General features: G+C 38.0%; 1 long non-coding RNA gene across 1 annotated transcript; it reads left to right on the forward strand.

Moving 5' to 3' along the window:
* The first annotated feature begins 1,696 nt into the window (after positions 1-1,696).
* LOC104692693 lies at positions 1,697-12,166 on the forward strand. The gene is made up of 3 exons (XR_752385.4): positions 1,697-7,553; positions 7,652-7,815; positions 8,349-12,166. It is a non-coding gene; the product is annotated as an uncharacterized LOC104692693 (long non-coding RNA).
* The last annotated feature ends 4,317 nt before the right edge of the window (positions 12,167-16,483 follow it).

Genomic DNA, 16,483 nt, shown 5'->3' on the forward strand with positions numbered 1-16,483 from the left:
ATGGAAAGTTTGCATCCCGAATCCATATTTATCATAGAAGAAAGGGATAGGAAAGATCTCAGAAGGTCACCTACACCATTTTCCTATCCCCAGGCAGGATTAATGATACATGGAGTTCCCACGCTGTGGTGCACTGCTGATACATGAATCCTTTAAAAGTGAATGCAGTAGGGCTGCATAGAGTTACAACATTCTGGGGCAAATCTTCAGCACGCAGGAGATACTATTTTCAGGAGATCATTTGGAATAGGCTTGCTGAGCCTCCAGCCAAGGGAGGGAGGCCTGACTGAGGCTGTTCAGCCTCAAAGGATAGCGAGAGCAGCTTAGTGCTGGATGCAGCAGGATGAATGCCTGTCTTCTGTTGTTCAGCTGGGCTTTCTGCCTGCGACAGCTTTCCTGGCTTGTCTCTCTTAGCTAGAGCTGCAGCTACGGTCCATGGGTTTCTTATCCACTCTGGCTAAAATGGTCCATGTCCATTCTCTGGCACTGAATCCTGAAGTGGATTAGCCCTCACTCTCATTATTGTACTCTGCCACCCCTCACATTTAAGTGGTCATTTGCAGGACAGCTGCCTGTTGACAGCGACAGTGGCTCATTCAGGCTCCAAAAACATGCACAGGAGAGAGAAAAGCAGATTGTTTGGGAAGCCGAAACATGTTCAGAGGCTATTTTAATAACTTAATAGAAAAGGTAACTGAGTCCCTGGGCCTGGGTACATTCCCTGTTGCAACTCAGTTTAATCCAATAGATTTAGTCCTCAATCTATAGATGCAGTCCCTCCCTGTGCCTCCTTGAAGACTTCCTTCATGCGTGATCTCTCTGCACGCCAGTCATCTTTTTATCCTGGCAAAGCAACAGCTGTCCCTGCTTGTGGCTTTTTACTTGTGGAGTAGAAATTTCTCCAGGAGTTTGACACAATCTGGTCTATGCCTTTTTGTCCAATTTGCCTTAAGGCTCAGAAGACCTGTGCTACAAAGAGATTCGTGCAAGCAGTTTTTGCAGATGGTGTAATTGAGTGCTGGTCACTTGAATGCTGATAACTTCCTGCTGTGATCTTTAGTCTGTTCATAGCACCCAGGAACACCCCTAGTCCTATAATCTGCTTTTCTCTCAAGGTTTCTAGGGTAAGGACAACATAGGTGAAGTAAAAAAGCATGTTTTTTGGGGCATGGGTTGCCTTTGTTAGTCAAGGGAAGAGGACAGAGGAGCAATTGAGAAAGACAGATTTTGAGGGATGGGGTGTGGAATGAGGTCTCCATCATATGAAAGGATGTAGGAGGTGATAGGGTAATAGCAAGAGAAGTGGCTAGACAGCAATTCATGGCACCCATTCAGAAAGATGGCCAGGAAAGCTGTCTGTACAGTACTGGAGATAACACAGAGCTGCTACACCATCAGAGTGCTGATGGCCAGTTGATGCAATAGTGAAACCTCAGCTTTTGTGTAAAGAAGTAGGCTGTGTTATCAGACTGCACAGGATGGCATTATGACAGATCCCTTACTAAAATAAAGGCCTTTTGAAAAGTAGGTGTGCTGTGCCTGAAAACCTTACCTCTTCTCAGGAAAATAAGGTATCTTATGGACATTCAAGACCTTTTGTACCTGCTGAAAGAGTCTAATGAGGGACAAGAGACATTTCTAAGACCTTGCCTTGGCCTGACAGAGGCAAATATTTCCCTTGGAAAAAAACCTGAAAGCTGGTGTCTTTCATCCCTGTGAAGAGATTATCCTCAGGGAATCAATTTATAAAGGCATACTGTACCATGCTGATACCTTAGTGTGATTTTAAGATTGAAGATGTAAACCTTAGCTTTTGATAGGGACTATCTTAGTGAGCATTTTGTGAAGAAATACAAGGTAGCTGTGCCCATGACTATTGTCACTGTCATGTCTTTTCTTCCATAGTGCAGCGCTGGGTTTCCATATCTGTTGCAGAAGAAGGAAGAGATGCCAAGAGATGTTACTCGATGGCCTGTTAGATACTTTTCCCGTGAGACACAAAACTAACAGAAGCAGAGCTGACTTTGACTAGCTCTTGACTGACCCTACGCTGGTGTCCTTCTGTCTTACAAGGACTTTTTTCACTGGCCCTTTCCATAGCTGCATATCGTGATTTGCTAGAGCATTTTGGCAACCTGCTCTCCCCTTTAGTTTAACATGGTGGTGTTCAGAGGACAAGTTATCTTCCAAGAACTGCAGTGTGTCTGCTACTAGAAAACACTGTAATTAATGGATGCTAAAATGTTAACATTGAAATGGAATATATAATAATTCCCCATTCTGAACTTCTGAACCACGGCGGATTGCTTCATGTTTTATGATGTCCTCAAGGTAGTAAAGTATTTGTGGGCATATAAAGAGAAGTTCTTTCCTAAATCTCACATCAGCAGATTTAGGAAGAAATCTACATTTAAAATATTATAATTTTTGGCTGTGAAGGTAGAACATCTGAGCTTGTGCATGGTCCTTCTGACAATTCAGCTGCTCAGAAATGGCATTGCAATTCTCATATTGGCCCAATTCCTGCTTTGCTTCTCTTACATCACTATACGACCTGCAGAGAGCTGTCACTTTCTAGATTCTCAGGAAAATAAATAATGAATATGGCTTCATTTAACAATTGGGACTTTGCATCTGCAAGTTAGCTGTTTTTCAGCACCTTCAGAAGAATCGTGTGCTGACTGAAAACCTTGAGAGGGAGAAATAGCTATATTATATACACGTCTGGAATGTGAGCATGTGGTACAGATAAATATTTTTAACATAGAAAGTGCTGTTATATTAAAATCTGACCCAGACTTTAATGATGGTATTGTAATCTGTCTATCTCAGGTTTCTGTTAGGGAAGAATGCATTTAAATGCATGGATAAAATTTCATTACTAAAACAACTTTCTGAAGTTTGGCCTGGGACTGTGCAATGTATTTTTGGAATAACCAAGAATATCACCAACACACCACTGAACCTACCTTTTGCTCTAGATACAAGAAAAATATTTTTAATGTTTTTGTCTTTCACATAGATTGGTTGTATTTCAACAAGAAATGTTAGGAAAGCAAATTGAAAATTGGTTATTCCAGAAAGGAAAGTGAATAATTATAAGAAGAAAGTTAATAAACAACTAAATTATGGCTGTAAACCTCTATGATGAGCTTCATATCAAATAACACTACCACATTGTGTTTTTAAAAATATGTTCTGCAGTGTTTCAGGGAAAATTGCAAAATACCTTAATACCACCTTAACCCCGTTGATTAGAGTCTTTAACTACCAACCAAAAATTAATTTGTATTTTTTTCCAGGTCTAGGATAGACTCAAACGGGAATACCATGTTATTTGTGCTTCAAAAGCTCTCGATTGCAGAAGTCTGAACAGACTACAAGAGTCTACAAAGGGCTTCTCCTCAGTGCTTCCTCTCCCTTTCTCCACTAGTTATCCCTTTGGTCACTCTTCATCAGAGTTCAGTCATTGCAGAGATAGGAAAAAGGAAGATGATATTGGCATTAGTCAGTGATTTAAAGAAATACAGTCACAGGAAGTAGATGCCTGTATTCCACAAAGAGCTGCCCACATCCTTAATTCTTCAGCCTCACATGGGAAACTGTTTCACCTGTGTGGAGCCGCTTGAACACATTGGCACATGTGAAGAAAAAGAAATCGATGGTCTGGCAAACATTTTCTCTGCTGGAAAATGTGTAATAAGATGCTGCCAATGGCTCAGCTGCGTAAGCACTCGGAGCACAGTCATGAACGTCTGCTGAAAGCACACAAACCTTTTTTGTGCTTGTTGCTTGGCACCCGTGCAGCTGAGCTGCTGCAGAAATCTGGGTATGAGATGTCAGAGGAGAGAACAGAACTGATCTACTTGGTGCTATGAATGCAACCTTTGCCTCCTGATTATAAGTCTTTGGGTTACTATTAGGTTTGGATTCCTTCTGTCCACTAAAAACCCAACAAACTAGGATTTTAGTGAAAATTTCATTATGAGGGAAATTTTACCTCTATAAACATGGTCTTGTGTGTTTAGTGTAAATCAGAGCTGAACAGGCAAACCCTGAGCCACAGATCAAAAATATGATTTTTGTGGATGTTTCTTCATTTACTCCTGTTTTTTTGGGACTGAGGCTCATTATATGCTTAACTACTAGGAAGGTATAGCTGAGAATCTTGAATTAAGAAATTGCTTTGTCCCCTATCCCAACTGAGGGAGCTCTGAACAGTGGTGACTGAAGTGAAATGTGACCAGACAGTTTGGGAATTGGAGAATATGTAAACTAAACACGTCATAATGACATCTGGACATTCCTTCCGGCAAAGTTATGCTACAGATGAGCCCAGCTATACTGGTAGATAGGTGATTCCTGCCACTGAGGATATATGGAAGCCACAGGATTTTTCCAGGTGGAAATCCTCCAAGCTCATCCATAACTCTCTCACAAAATATTTTTATACAAACATTGAGTATGATATACTGTATACATTTAAATATGTATCTTCTTATAGGCTAATCGGGCCTGATCTATTTCTCAACATCCCTGGGTTCACTAGGAAATGTTTTCCTGCATTTCCTTGAAGACTTGATTGTTGTTGCCTTAATGACATCGTCATAGACGGAGAAGAAACACATTCATTTTACGTGTAGGAAATTGAATTTTCAGCTAGATTTATCCATATTCATTTCATGTTGGGTAGACCTCCCATTTTTCTCACGAGTTTGATCTTTGGAAGCTAGTAAAAAGGAAAAAATTGTAAAAAACTTACCTATTGGTTACCTCACAGCTATGATATCGCGTAGTGTATAACATTAATTGCTTTGGAGGCAAGAGTATTTAATTTTCTTTTTTTTTTTTTTTGTTTGCCAGAATCTTCAGACCTAAGAGTTATAGCGTAACATCACATTGTTTAGTGCTCTGAGATCAAATTGCTTTCCTGCTATTGTGATGACAATAAGCAGTTTCTTGTAATTGCATATATGTCATGTGGAATCACGAGTTTTTCTTTTTGGAGTGAGAATATAACTTTTCAGGATTGACTAATTAAAAGGAAAAAGTAGGATAACCTAGGTGGGACTGAGATGTCCTTGACTTGCCTGGAAAGGCTTTTGTGTTAAGTTTCTGTGTCAGGAATCAGCCTGTAGATGTCCCCCAACACACATTGTGCTACATCCAGTGTTTCTGTTGAAAGCAGCTATCACATTTATAAATTACGAACAACCCAAGTTAAAGAGAGACAGAGAGATGAAAAGCTGCTCAGGAATGACTATTCTGTGGGAGGACAGCTAAGTTAATGACAGACTTTAGAACATCTCAGACCAATGGAAATAAGAGCTAAACAAGAGCTGATAAAAAGAAATAGAAATGAGTCTTATAGAAGACTGAAGATGTCAGAAAAATGGAGCCAAAAACGACACACTTCACTGTGACTCTAGATATGGAAATGATAAATTTTCCTCTGGCTTAATGAGCCAGAGCTGACCTTAGCACTGTAAATACATGATGAAATGAATCCATAAAGTGACAGGTTTGTCTTTGACAAAACCAGCGGGATAGGGAGAGAAAATACAGCTCAGTCCACAATCATCCTGATGAAATGATAAATTTTGTTGGCCTTTACCTATGTTTAGCTGATGTAATTAACTGCTGAATAGTGCCTGCATCAGTAGTGGACCTGGCCCTGCCTCCATAACCTACAGTGGAGCTGGATGAATCCTGCATATGGTTTGTAACAATGGGTGGAATCCTCAGGAGTTGTTTGTTTCACCAATTTGCAGCCTGTTGTCTTCAATAAACCATTGATTTCTTCTCACAGAAGATTTTGATAAATGGTTTCTACTTGTATCAATACCCATCTTCACATGCAGCCAAACACATTTATCAAAGAATATCCATTTCTCACGATTTATTATTTCCTTTGCTGTCATTTTGGTCATTAATCTTCCATTTTCAAAACTTTCCAGGGAGGACCTGAAAGAATACAGAGTAATTTTCCCTCAGCACAAGTAATGAAGAGTCAAAGCAAACACTGAGGGACTTTTAGCTGGGAAATTTCACAGCATTTAGATTCTACCCTCCTGCTGTTCTGACATAGATCACAGCACAGTGGGTAATGGAAAGTCAGTAGCATCCAGCTTGCAGATTTCAGGTCTACCTGTGTCCCCAAGGACAGCTCTATATCCAGGCCTTAAAGTCTCCAGCAGTGGACTCTCCCAAGCCTCCCTCCAGGCAAGTTATTCTGGTATTTGATTATTTCATTTTTTGAGTAACTTCCTTCATCTTCTTTCCTTCATCTTCTTTTTCTTTTTTTTTTTGTGGGCATAGCTAATAGCAACATCTACAATGAAATAATTATTTCTCTTGTGTCAAGGATCTGCATACTGGAAGACTACTGTGTTCCACTCTCTCTCTTCCATCCTCCTCTTCCTTAAGCTTCACAACCTTATTTCTTTCATCCCTTCTTCAGAGAAGACTTTCAAGACGTTGCCACTTCCTTCCAGAGTCTCTCCAGGTGTTAAACATTTTTCAGGAAGGAACAGTGTGGTATTGTCATGTGATGTTTATCTTGCTGTTCACCAAAACACACACAATTGCTTTGGTAGAACTGTTAGATAAAATTTTGGTCTGTTTTCCCCATTATTTCTGCCTAAATTGAAATGTGATGACAAATCACAATTACCTATATGCTAAATACAATTTTCAATATTTTCAATTTTCAATACAAAGTGATATATATACAATTTTCAATATAAAGTACACCTTTAAGTACTTTGTTCCTACACAAACTCTGAGATTGTTGAATCAATGTCATTTTTCTGCGCAATGGTGGAAAAAAATCCTTAGAGATAAAGAAAATAAGTAAACGCGAGTATAAAGGTTTGACTCGATGATGGTCTTCTTCAACCTTAATGTTTCTATGATTCTTTATTTCAGTAGGATTTTGAACACTGTAAGGGAGGAATCTTAGCTGACTGTTACTCATCTGCTACTAATCAGAATGACTTTCCCAAAGTCACACAGCAAGCATTTTGATGTAACTAATGCGGTACAGAAATGGAGATTTCATTCTGACCAACAGGGAAGAATAACGAAGTCTTGGAATAACTAAAATACTCGCCCAAGAAATATTTAAAATGTGATACAGTAAAGTACTTCTAAAAATCAATTTTTCATGGACAAACTATGGTAAGTTTTCTTCTTCTATACTACTTAATGTATAAAAGACGTATTTTACAAATTCATTTCTAGTAGTTTTTAAAGGAACTTACAAAAAGAAAAAGTTGACTGAAAGAAGTGTGTATCAGACCATATATCTGTAACACAGTTCTACAGTAAGCAGTTTTTCATTCCATGGATGATCTATGGTGAATAAATTTCTGCAACTATATTGCTTCTGGCCAGTAAGAGGATGTGTAATTGAGCTCTTCCACTTGTAGAGTGAGCCCCAGTCTAAAGGAATGTAAAAAATTGCATCTGAGCTTTCAAGAAACAAGTTGCACACAGGGGATTTGCTATGAAGGAGCTGTTGAAATGTAAGGTGCTAAGACTTCTATAACAAGGTAACCACATACATTGAGCCTTTAGTATGATTGATTGTGCTTTTGGTTTTTTGGTTTTTTTTGGTGGTTTTACTTTTCTCTTTTTTTCCCCTTTGCAGTGGTGATGTATTTTGCTTTGTTTTCTGACACAAACCTGCAGACAAATTGTAGGGGGCAGGAAAGAGACAACTTGAACTGCTGACTGCTTCAGTGAGACAGATCGTACGAGGAGCATCTCATATTTCATCAAACCTCCAGCGGTCAAATAGAGAGACTGAGTAAAGTAAGCAAGTAGGAGTCAGGTCTGGGTAAGCAGTACCATTAGTCAGTGGAAATTATGAGTCAAGTGCTAAGCAGTACTTTTTCTGTAGAGCTACCCTATCAAATAATTTTCTCAAAGCCAGAGCAGGTGTATGAGAGTTGTGTTTGGTTAAGATTGATTGTACATATGTTAATCAAGGACACAGAAAAGTTTCACATCAGATTGATGTACCCTAGCAAGCCAGCTTAAGTGAAGTTAAAAAGCTGTGATAATTCCCTGAATTTCATGTTTTCACTGCATCTTTTGTGTTTTCCTGGTGCTCTTTTGCCATACACCCATAGAAAAGTTATTCCCAGTGCCATAGACAAAGATACATTAATAAATTAAATGAATCCACTTCTTTTGTTGACACTCTAGAGTTTACATTTCTCTTTCTCCTAAGATGGTGGAGAAAAATAATTAAATTTATCCTTTTTTAAATTTTAAACTACTTGTATATTTCTCACCATATCTGTCAGTTATTCCTTGCTTCCACTTATTTGTGTCTTTTGCAGGGTGAGGAGAAGTTGACCTCCGTACTGGAAATTTTCTTTCCACAGTTGTGTCAGGACATGAAGAAGCTAATTTCTTTCTCTGACCCCAGCCATACACAGAAATAACAGATGTCTCAATATGCTGAGATCAGACATTAAGGGGCATCGGGGAGGACAGATGTTGCATCAACAGAGCTTTCCTTCTTCTGAATTAATCTGAAGTAAAGGGTTGTTTTCTGACCTTTTTCTTCCTAATTTAATCCAATTATATTGTACTAGTTCTCCTCATATCAAGTCTAATTATTTGCATTTATTTAGGGACTAATCCAGAAAAAAACAGATTTAGCTTTAAATGTAGACATATTTTTCCATAGGAAATTTCTCTGAGGAAACATCATGTAATTTAATCAGAAAATGAGCCTCTCTCTGTAGAATAAAGTGGGGCCAAATAAACTCCTTTAGATAGATGCGCTTAAATGACATATTTAACAACATGTAGAATTAATATGGAATCAAAATATGGTATTAATTTTGATAGAGTAAATGGACCCAAGGATCACTAAGGTGTTAACCTGATCAAGTCATTGTAAAGCAGTCACAAGTAGCTCAAATATTTGAGTACAGAGACCCTGGATCACCATAGCTAATTTCCATAACTAATACACACACACACACACAGAGTTTAGATTAGGAGGTAAAAACACAACCAACCAAAACCAAACATGCGGGGTTTTGAAGCTGAAAGGTTAGGAAACAGTCTGATTGTGCAAAGTTCATCTATTTGGGACTTTCCTGAGTCTTTTTTCGTGAGAGATACTGGTCAGGGCCTCTTAATCTGGATTAATCTTGATTATTAGTAGAGAAGAGTAAACTGTTTCTGCTGAAATTTTAGTCTTTTGCTCTCTTTGATAAAAAGTACAGAGAAGAGGAGGGAGGAGAGGTTTGGTAGTAGGAGGTGAGGTAGTTGGAGTTTACTCCCAGTCCTGGGATCCAAAGCAGCTGTTTATTTGTCGTGGATGGTCAGAGCCACTGGGACAACCTCAGCTGTTAGATTGGCACATCTGTCTCAGTCCCACAGCTGAGGCTGCAACCTGGCATGTCCAGCTGGGGTCCCACTGCCTCTCATGGAATGAGCTTCTGGGGCTGCTCTATAGAGCGAGTGCAGAGTCATGGAAGCAAAATAAAAATGAGGGAGAGAAAAAGGCGGGGATGGGAGGGGCGGTAGTATGTGGTATAGTTTGTTGTAAAGAGGATTGGAAGGAAGATAGTGCCAATGCAGTGGCATGTTGTTGGAGAGGAGACTGGAGCACAATCCCCAGTCTCTCTTGAGGTGGGTGTTTCTGAGGTGCTGTGGTCCCACACATGGTCATGTGTTGATCAAGAATATTGCTGTCTGCCATTTCTGGGGACAGACTAGCTGTGCACACTCTCTGCATGACTTAGATAGGACACTAACATTCAGAGTGTAGTATGAAACATTTTGATCAACTGGTAAATTCAGAAGCAGGACCAAGGGCTTTTTTCAGAAAAATATAGTTCTCTTACCGTGAGTGGGTTTTGCCCTTAAAATCTGCCTCAAGGTATGAGTTGAATAAATACTTTTCAAAATCATAGTTGAGAATAGTATTAATTAATTGAGAAGTAGTAATTAATGTTGGAAAGTCTGTTACCTGCATGTTCTACTGCTCTATGAAGATTCAGATGCATAAAAGCTCAATTACACCCAAAGAACGTGTTGAGTCCTTGCTGAGCAGGAGGATGTAGTTCACATTTCACATCCCAGATCTGATTGTTTTGTTACCAGGTTTGGCTTTGTTCTCACTCAGCTCCAGGATGAGATCTGTGTGCTTGTTGTCTTCCTATGTACATAGGTTTCCTTTCAAAAACAGCCTGGGGTTGTGGACAGGGAGGAATCTGTGGTATGCTCTGATATCTTCCCAGACAGAGCGTTCCAAGGACCAGGGGTGTGGGTGCACGCATCCTGCATCCTCGCCATAGCCAGAGTCTCTGCATGGAGAGCAGCACCGATATCACTATGAAGAGAAGATCTTGGCAGCATCTCCAGGGATGTCAAAAGTGGGGTTTCTATAGTGCTATAGGAAGTATCCATAAAAAAGAGACAAGAACTCAACAACCTGTGATTGTACAAGACCCCCTTTATCTCCATTTTTCCCAATGGTGATCTAAGAAAACATTATAATGATTAATTTAAATGGCATTATTCATTATAATAAAATTATACAACTTTGCTGTCTGCTTTCTATAAACATTACTCTAGAGATTCTGAGGGGAAGCTGAAATGTAAACAGTACTTTTTTACATAAACATTCACTAAGAGTCTTGCTCTTTCTTCCTAGAGACTCCACACCAGCACTTGATTGCAAACTTAAATTAAATTGTTTGAAGACTGGGTTTAACATTTTTCAGTACAGATAAACAATATATTTCAAAGTAAACACTGTTATATGACATGTGCAACCTTAGAAATATACCATTTTAATTATTACTGATGACATTGCTTGTTTATCCTTGGTATAACATCATTAATTGAAGTGAAATTACCTTTGATTTTACAGATGTAAATGGGCAAATTTAAATTCTTACTTTCTAATATGTAAACAACTAAATTTCATGTGTCTCTTATGAACACAGGAGGTGTTATTGAACAAACTGAAAACTTTGCTTACGTGCAAAGTGAGAAGGTAGTTTGGGTCGGTCTCTCTCTGAAATGATTCATTCTCTCACACAAGAAATCTCTCTCAGTTTAGTTGTTGCCTTAATCTGAGCTACGGTTCTTCTGACCAAAAAGATACTTGTGTAGTCTTCACATCCTGGAGTGTGCAGCACTCTAATGATGTAAATTACTCTCACTGCTATGTCTGGAAGAAATGGTATCAACCACATACCATGTCTTGGGCCTCTCTCCTCCTGCTCCTCTCTCCTAAAGTGGTTTTTCATGACAAGTGTTGCAAAACAGAAGCCAGTGGGAAACGTGCTGCTGAGCAAAGTAACTCTGTGAAGCAGAAAGTTAGAACCAGAGAACAAAAGGTTAGTTTTCTTGTAGAAAAGATAACAGCTTGAAAGTGTCTCCCTCTTCTCTCCCCACGTTAGAAAAGGGTGCACTAGTGAGGTTAGGTCAGCACACACATGTTTTAAATTAGTGGTTTATAAACAAGGAAGTGACAATTATTCGTTATGATTGTTTGTCAAATAATCACATCTGTACCTAATTACCATGTATGTGACAGTGTTTGCATTTCTCAGTAAGCTGAATTCAGTGAGAATAGCTTAGATGTTAAATTGTGAGCCCACATTTAATGGATACAAATATTTTAACACAGTATACATTTTGTTAAAAGTTATAAATAAAAGTGCCATATAGCTCTAATCAGTTTCACTCCTTATCTTTCACTTGCAAAGTTTACAAAACACAGCAATAAACCTTAATGTACTCTCTGTGATGTGGGTTTCTCTCATTCCTAAAGACTTCTTATCAGACAAATTTTAGTCTTATTGTTTTATTACCTAATAGCGTTCTCTCTTTGTTAATACAGACATAGCCTCATTACACTCTGGCCAGGTTAACATTTTCAATATTCATCTTATTTATTTATATTTCTTTTTGCTATCTTTGCATGTAGTTCATTTCTTTAGAAACACAGGCTTTCACCAATGGTTTCATTTCCAAGGTCAGCTAATTTTAAATGTCATAAACTCAGCTTTGAAATACCAAACAAAGAAACCTTTCAATGCCCATTTGAATAAAGACAGAGACTTCTCTTTGACATTCTCCTCCCTCAGAAATTCTTATCTCAGATTCCATCCAAAAGTGTATTTGGGGAGAGGGAAATTGTAAGTAAGTCTTTACATGAGTGTTTGTTTGCCCCAGAGGTGTTTGTGCTGCCATCTCTTAAAGTCCTTGAGTTTAGGAGTCACTCAGGGTCCAGGAAAACATAACACATGCTTGAATTATTCCAAGGCTTTGGACTGGATTCTTGGAGCATGTGTGATGTTGTCTTGCCTGCTCTGAAAGAATGCTTTCCCAGCTGTTTCAGGGGTTTTAACACCCCGTTATGTCATTCTTCTATGTCTTACAGGGAGCAGGGTAAGATGTGTATCACCATCCTGTTTGTGGTCAAAGAGCATGTCTGTGACAAATATAGACAGATAGGGAGATGGGATGGGAATCCCTGGCTGGAGGAATGCCTCTGTGGTTTACGCTTGTCTTACAGTGCTGTGTTTCTGTGTGTGGTCATGCTATGGCAGAGTCACACTGCCTTACATGGTGGGAAGTTTGGGGTGCTCTTTTTCAGCCCATCCACATACCTGTGCCTGCTTCTAGGATCTTGAAATGAACTCATTCAAGGGACAACAGTTTGTCCTCTTTTTCTTAGACCCCACCGTCTAAACTCTCTCTAGCCCAGGGCTGTGAGCTGTGGCCAAGTGGGCAGCAGTACATCACAGCAGCTGTGCCCCCCAGCAGGCCCCTGTGCACAGGGCTTCTGCACAATTTCTCTTTGGGATAAGCCATGAGACAGGGGCCTCAAAATAAAACATTGGATAATGGAGCAGTGGGAATAGCTACAGGAGGGGAAAAAAGGTTTAGCACAATTCATTGTGTATTTGTAGAATTAGCAACCAACCACAGAGAGGTGTGATGTTACACAACTGTAACAGCATTACTTGCATCATGAATTTCCCTGATCCTTTTTAGGTAAGCTGAGGCACCAAGGCCAATCCCACTTACTCCAGTGTTCAAGGGAACAAAATTAGCATTTATTCTTGATCAACACAAGGTCAAGTTCTAGTTTAATTCTTTCTTTGGCTTCTCAGTTGCCACATTTCTGGTGGTACTATGGCAGCCTCAAAATTAAAATTGGAAAATCCTAACCTGGCAGTTGTCACCTAGCTGCTCAGCAAAGTAAATTCAAACTGCCTAAGGCTGAAATGGCCTAAACCACTATTTTCCAGTTTCCTGAGGATGTGCTTTCATGAGTAGGTCATTGCTTTTAGGCTGTCATTTCTCTTTGTGTTTCTTTGTGCACACGTTGCAATGAAAGAGGGTGAGCTTTGCATTACACTCAGTGCTGTCCAAGGGAGCTGGGATCTTAGGCATACCTGTTGGACTCTTTCCCTGGGCCAACTTAGATTTAAACTAAGTATCTTCCACCAGGACTTAGACATGGTTCCCAGTGCAAAGCACTTCATGGTCTGGTTTAACGAACTCCATGTTATGGTTCCAAAAGGCGTTATTGAATAATTTAGGTATATGAGACCAGGTGATAAGAATCCTGAGACTTGTATGCATGAATTCACTCCTGGCTTGAGATTAGATGGAAATTATGTGATCTGAATACATTCACAGCTCATCAGAAACAGAACTTCTTTTTTCAGAGAGGACAAACTGATATAACTTTGTAAAGTAGAAAAGTTTCACACTAAGAGCTATGGGGAAGGGTGAAATTAGTATTGTAGTGTTAATCAGATCTCTTCACAAGATTTTCATGACTCTAATATTTAAAATTAAGACGTCTAATCAGTTAGGGAGAAGGAAAAACACATTGCCTACTCTTGTTTCTTTGAATACATACACAGAATATAGTCACTTAGGTGGCAACTAGTGTTAGTCAGTCAGCCAACACCTGACTGACACCTGAATACAGAACTACAGAGGGAAGGTAAAACAACATTATGATGGTGGAATTCAATCTGAGCAACTGCTTGTACTGTCTTATTGACTACATTTAAATGTCACATTTTTTGAAAATGATAGATGAATTTTATTCAATAAATGAATTGCAGCAAATATGTGAAATTCTACTACTTCCCATCTTGTCACATATGAAAGAATTAATCACAAAGTCAAAATTTGTTAGATACATAGACTTAAAATATTGTGAATGAATTAAAACAAATTGCTTCATGTAAGTAAATATATAGTGTCATAAGAGACTAATTTGTCAAAGGTGAAATTAATATGAGTCAAATAATCCAAAAGAAAATTTAAACAGAAAATTATGATTCATATCTGAAAATGTTGAAGGAAACTTTACTGAATTCCTCAGAAACCAAAGTCTGGAAAAAAATTCCATGCTGATCAAAAAATCCAAATCATAAGCATAGCAACCTGGTCTAGAGAAGAAATGGAATAATCTAAATTTACTTTTAAAGCAGTTGCTATAAATGACGAGATAGGAATTGGAGACAATTATTCTTAGTGAAATCTGAATATCTTTGTGACACCTGAATTGAAAAATAAAGCATAGTTTTGAAATGAAATGAAAATAATTAAAGGAAAATTATTAGCCTAACAAAGTAAAGTAGAACTCTAAAGAATTTTCATTCAGTGTTAGAAACAAGGAAAATTACAATACTAATATTGGATTGAATAATAATGCAGAAAATTTGAAAGTGTTATTTCAATTATTATTTATCTTTAGGATAAAAAAATAGGATTTCATTAAATAATGTTGCACATGTGCTTTCTACTGCAATCTTAGCCACATGTCATAAGGTAATTACTAAATTTTAGATATTTTTAAATTACTGGCCCCGATAAACTGTGTCCAAGAGATTTAAAACTGTGTCTTGGGAGCTGTCTCATTTATTTTTAGTAAACCAGGGAACACTGAAGAAAATCCAAACTAAGCTAATGTCAAGCCAAAATTGAGATCTGAAAAAATCTGAATAATTCATAGGCCTGTCATCATAACTTTGATAAATGATAGTATGGTAATCAATTAGTAAAGAATTAAGGGGGAGTCAGTAAAATTAACAATAGCATGGGCTTGTAGCACTAGTCATACTAACATTGCATAATCCCTTTGGTCCATAGACAGAATATTAATGACATAGTATATTGAATGTGCTATTAAATACTTGAATTATTATACTGTTGTGGTTTCCTTTAGGAAATCAGAGCGTTACAAATTACACATTCTAAATGGATTAAACCCTGAGTGTATGTGAATGTAAATTGGGGTTTATTACTGGCATAGAAGAGGAACTTGTGTTAAAATGCATTTTTTTGAAGTTTTTGTGGTCCCGGGTTTAAAAAAATTATCATAAATGAAGAAACATAAGGTCACCATTGATTTTAGTTACATGTAATTCCATGTTTAGGTGAGCAATAAAGCAGCTGACTCATCACCCTACAGATGAGAGACAATCCATGGGATGCAAATCAATTCATGGCAAAATGAGAAATTTGTATTCACTGGAACTAAAAAAGTAGGTCATAGTTACAATAATATTGGTGACTTTTTGGACTAGCAAAGACTAAAATGTCTTAATCATAATGGATAAGCACAGTCAGTTCACTGTAAATTTTTGAAGATTTTCCTTGAGTGAAGATGTTAATACAATCTTCATCTTTTATATAAAGTTAAATATTAAGAAAGAGTAGGTACATGATGTGCAATTTAGTATTTCGTGCCTCTGCAGTTCTCAAAGATATCAAGATTTAGTATATGCAATTTATGTAATATAAGAAAAAATACTGAAATATTACATGAGGTCCCAAAAAAAATTCAGAGTAACTAATTGTTTGAAAATTATACTTTATAACTAAGGATTGATAAATAGCCTGTTTATCAAGGAGAAGATTACAGGCTGATTGAGCACTGTTTCTATGTATTCTATAAGAAGAGCTGTATTTCACAGGTGGATAGAACAGAAAAATATAAAATCAAAAGGATGGAAGTCATTAGTAGAAAAATTCACTTTAAAATGAAATGTCAATACTTACTAATGAGTAATATGAAAAACTGAGTATTTGTAAATATGTATAAGAACAATATGCTAATGTAATGTGATGTATGGAAGTAATACAGCAGTGATATGCAATTAATGTGATAAAAGAAAAGTTGAAGAATAATGGGAAATTCTCAACGTTTGTAAAAAACCCTCTATCTCTGGAAATTTTAAAATCATACTCTTTCACCAGCAAGTTTCCGTTACAAAACATCTTCATGAAGACACACGGCTGTGGCCCATTCTTCACAGGCATGGTAGCTTATGTTTGTGTCTCTGACCTGGTGAAGGCAAGGCCTTGCTCAAGCTAACCAAATCAGAAAAGCAGTTGTCTCCTCTCCTCTCATGGCAGAACTAGACTTTCTGGCTGAATGTTACTGATGCTCATTAACAAAGCTGTGAGG

Source organism: Corvus cornix, chromosome 2, assembly GCF_000738735.6.
Source record: "Corvus cornix cornix isolate S_Up_H32 chromosome 2, ASM73873v5, whole genome shotgun sequence".
In the NCBI taxonomy this organism is placed as follows: Eukaryota; Metazoa; Chordata; class Aves; order Passeriformes; family Corvidae; genus Corvus; species Corvus cornix.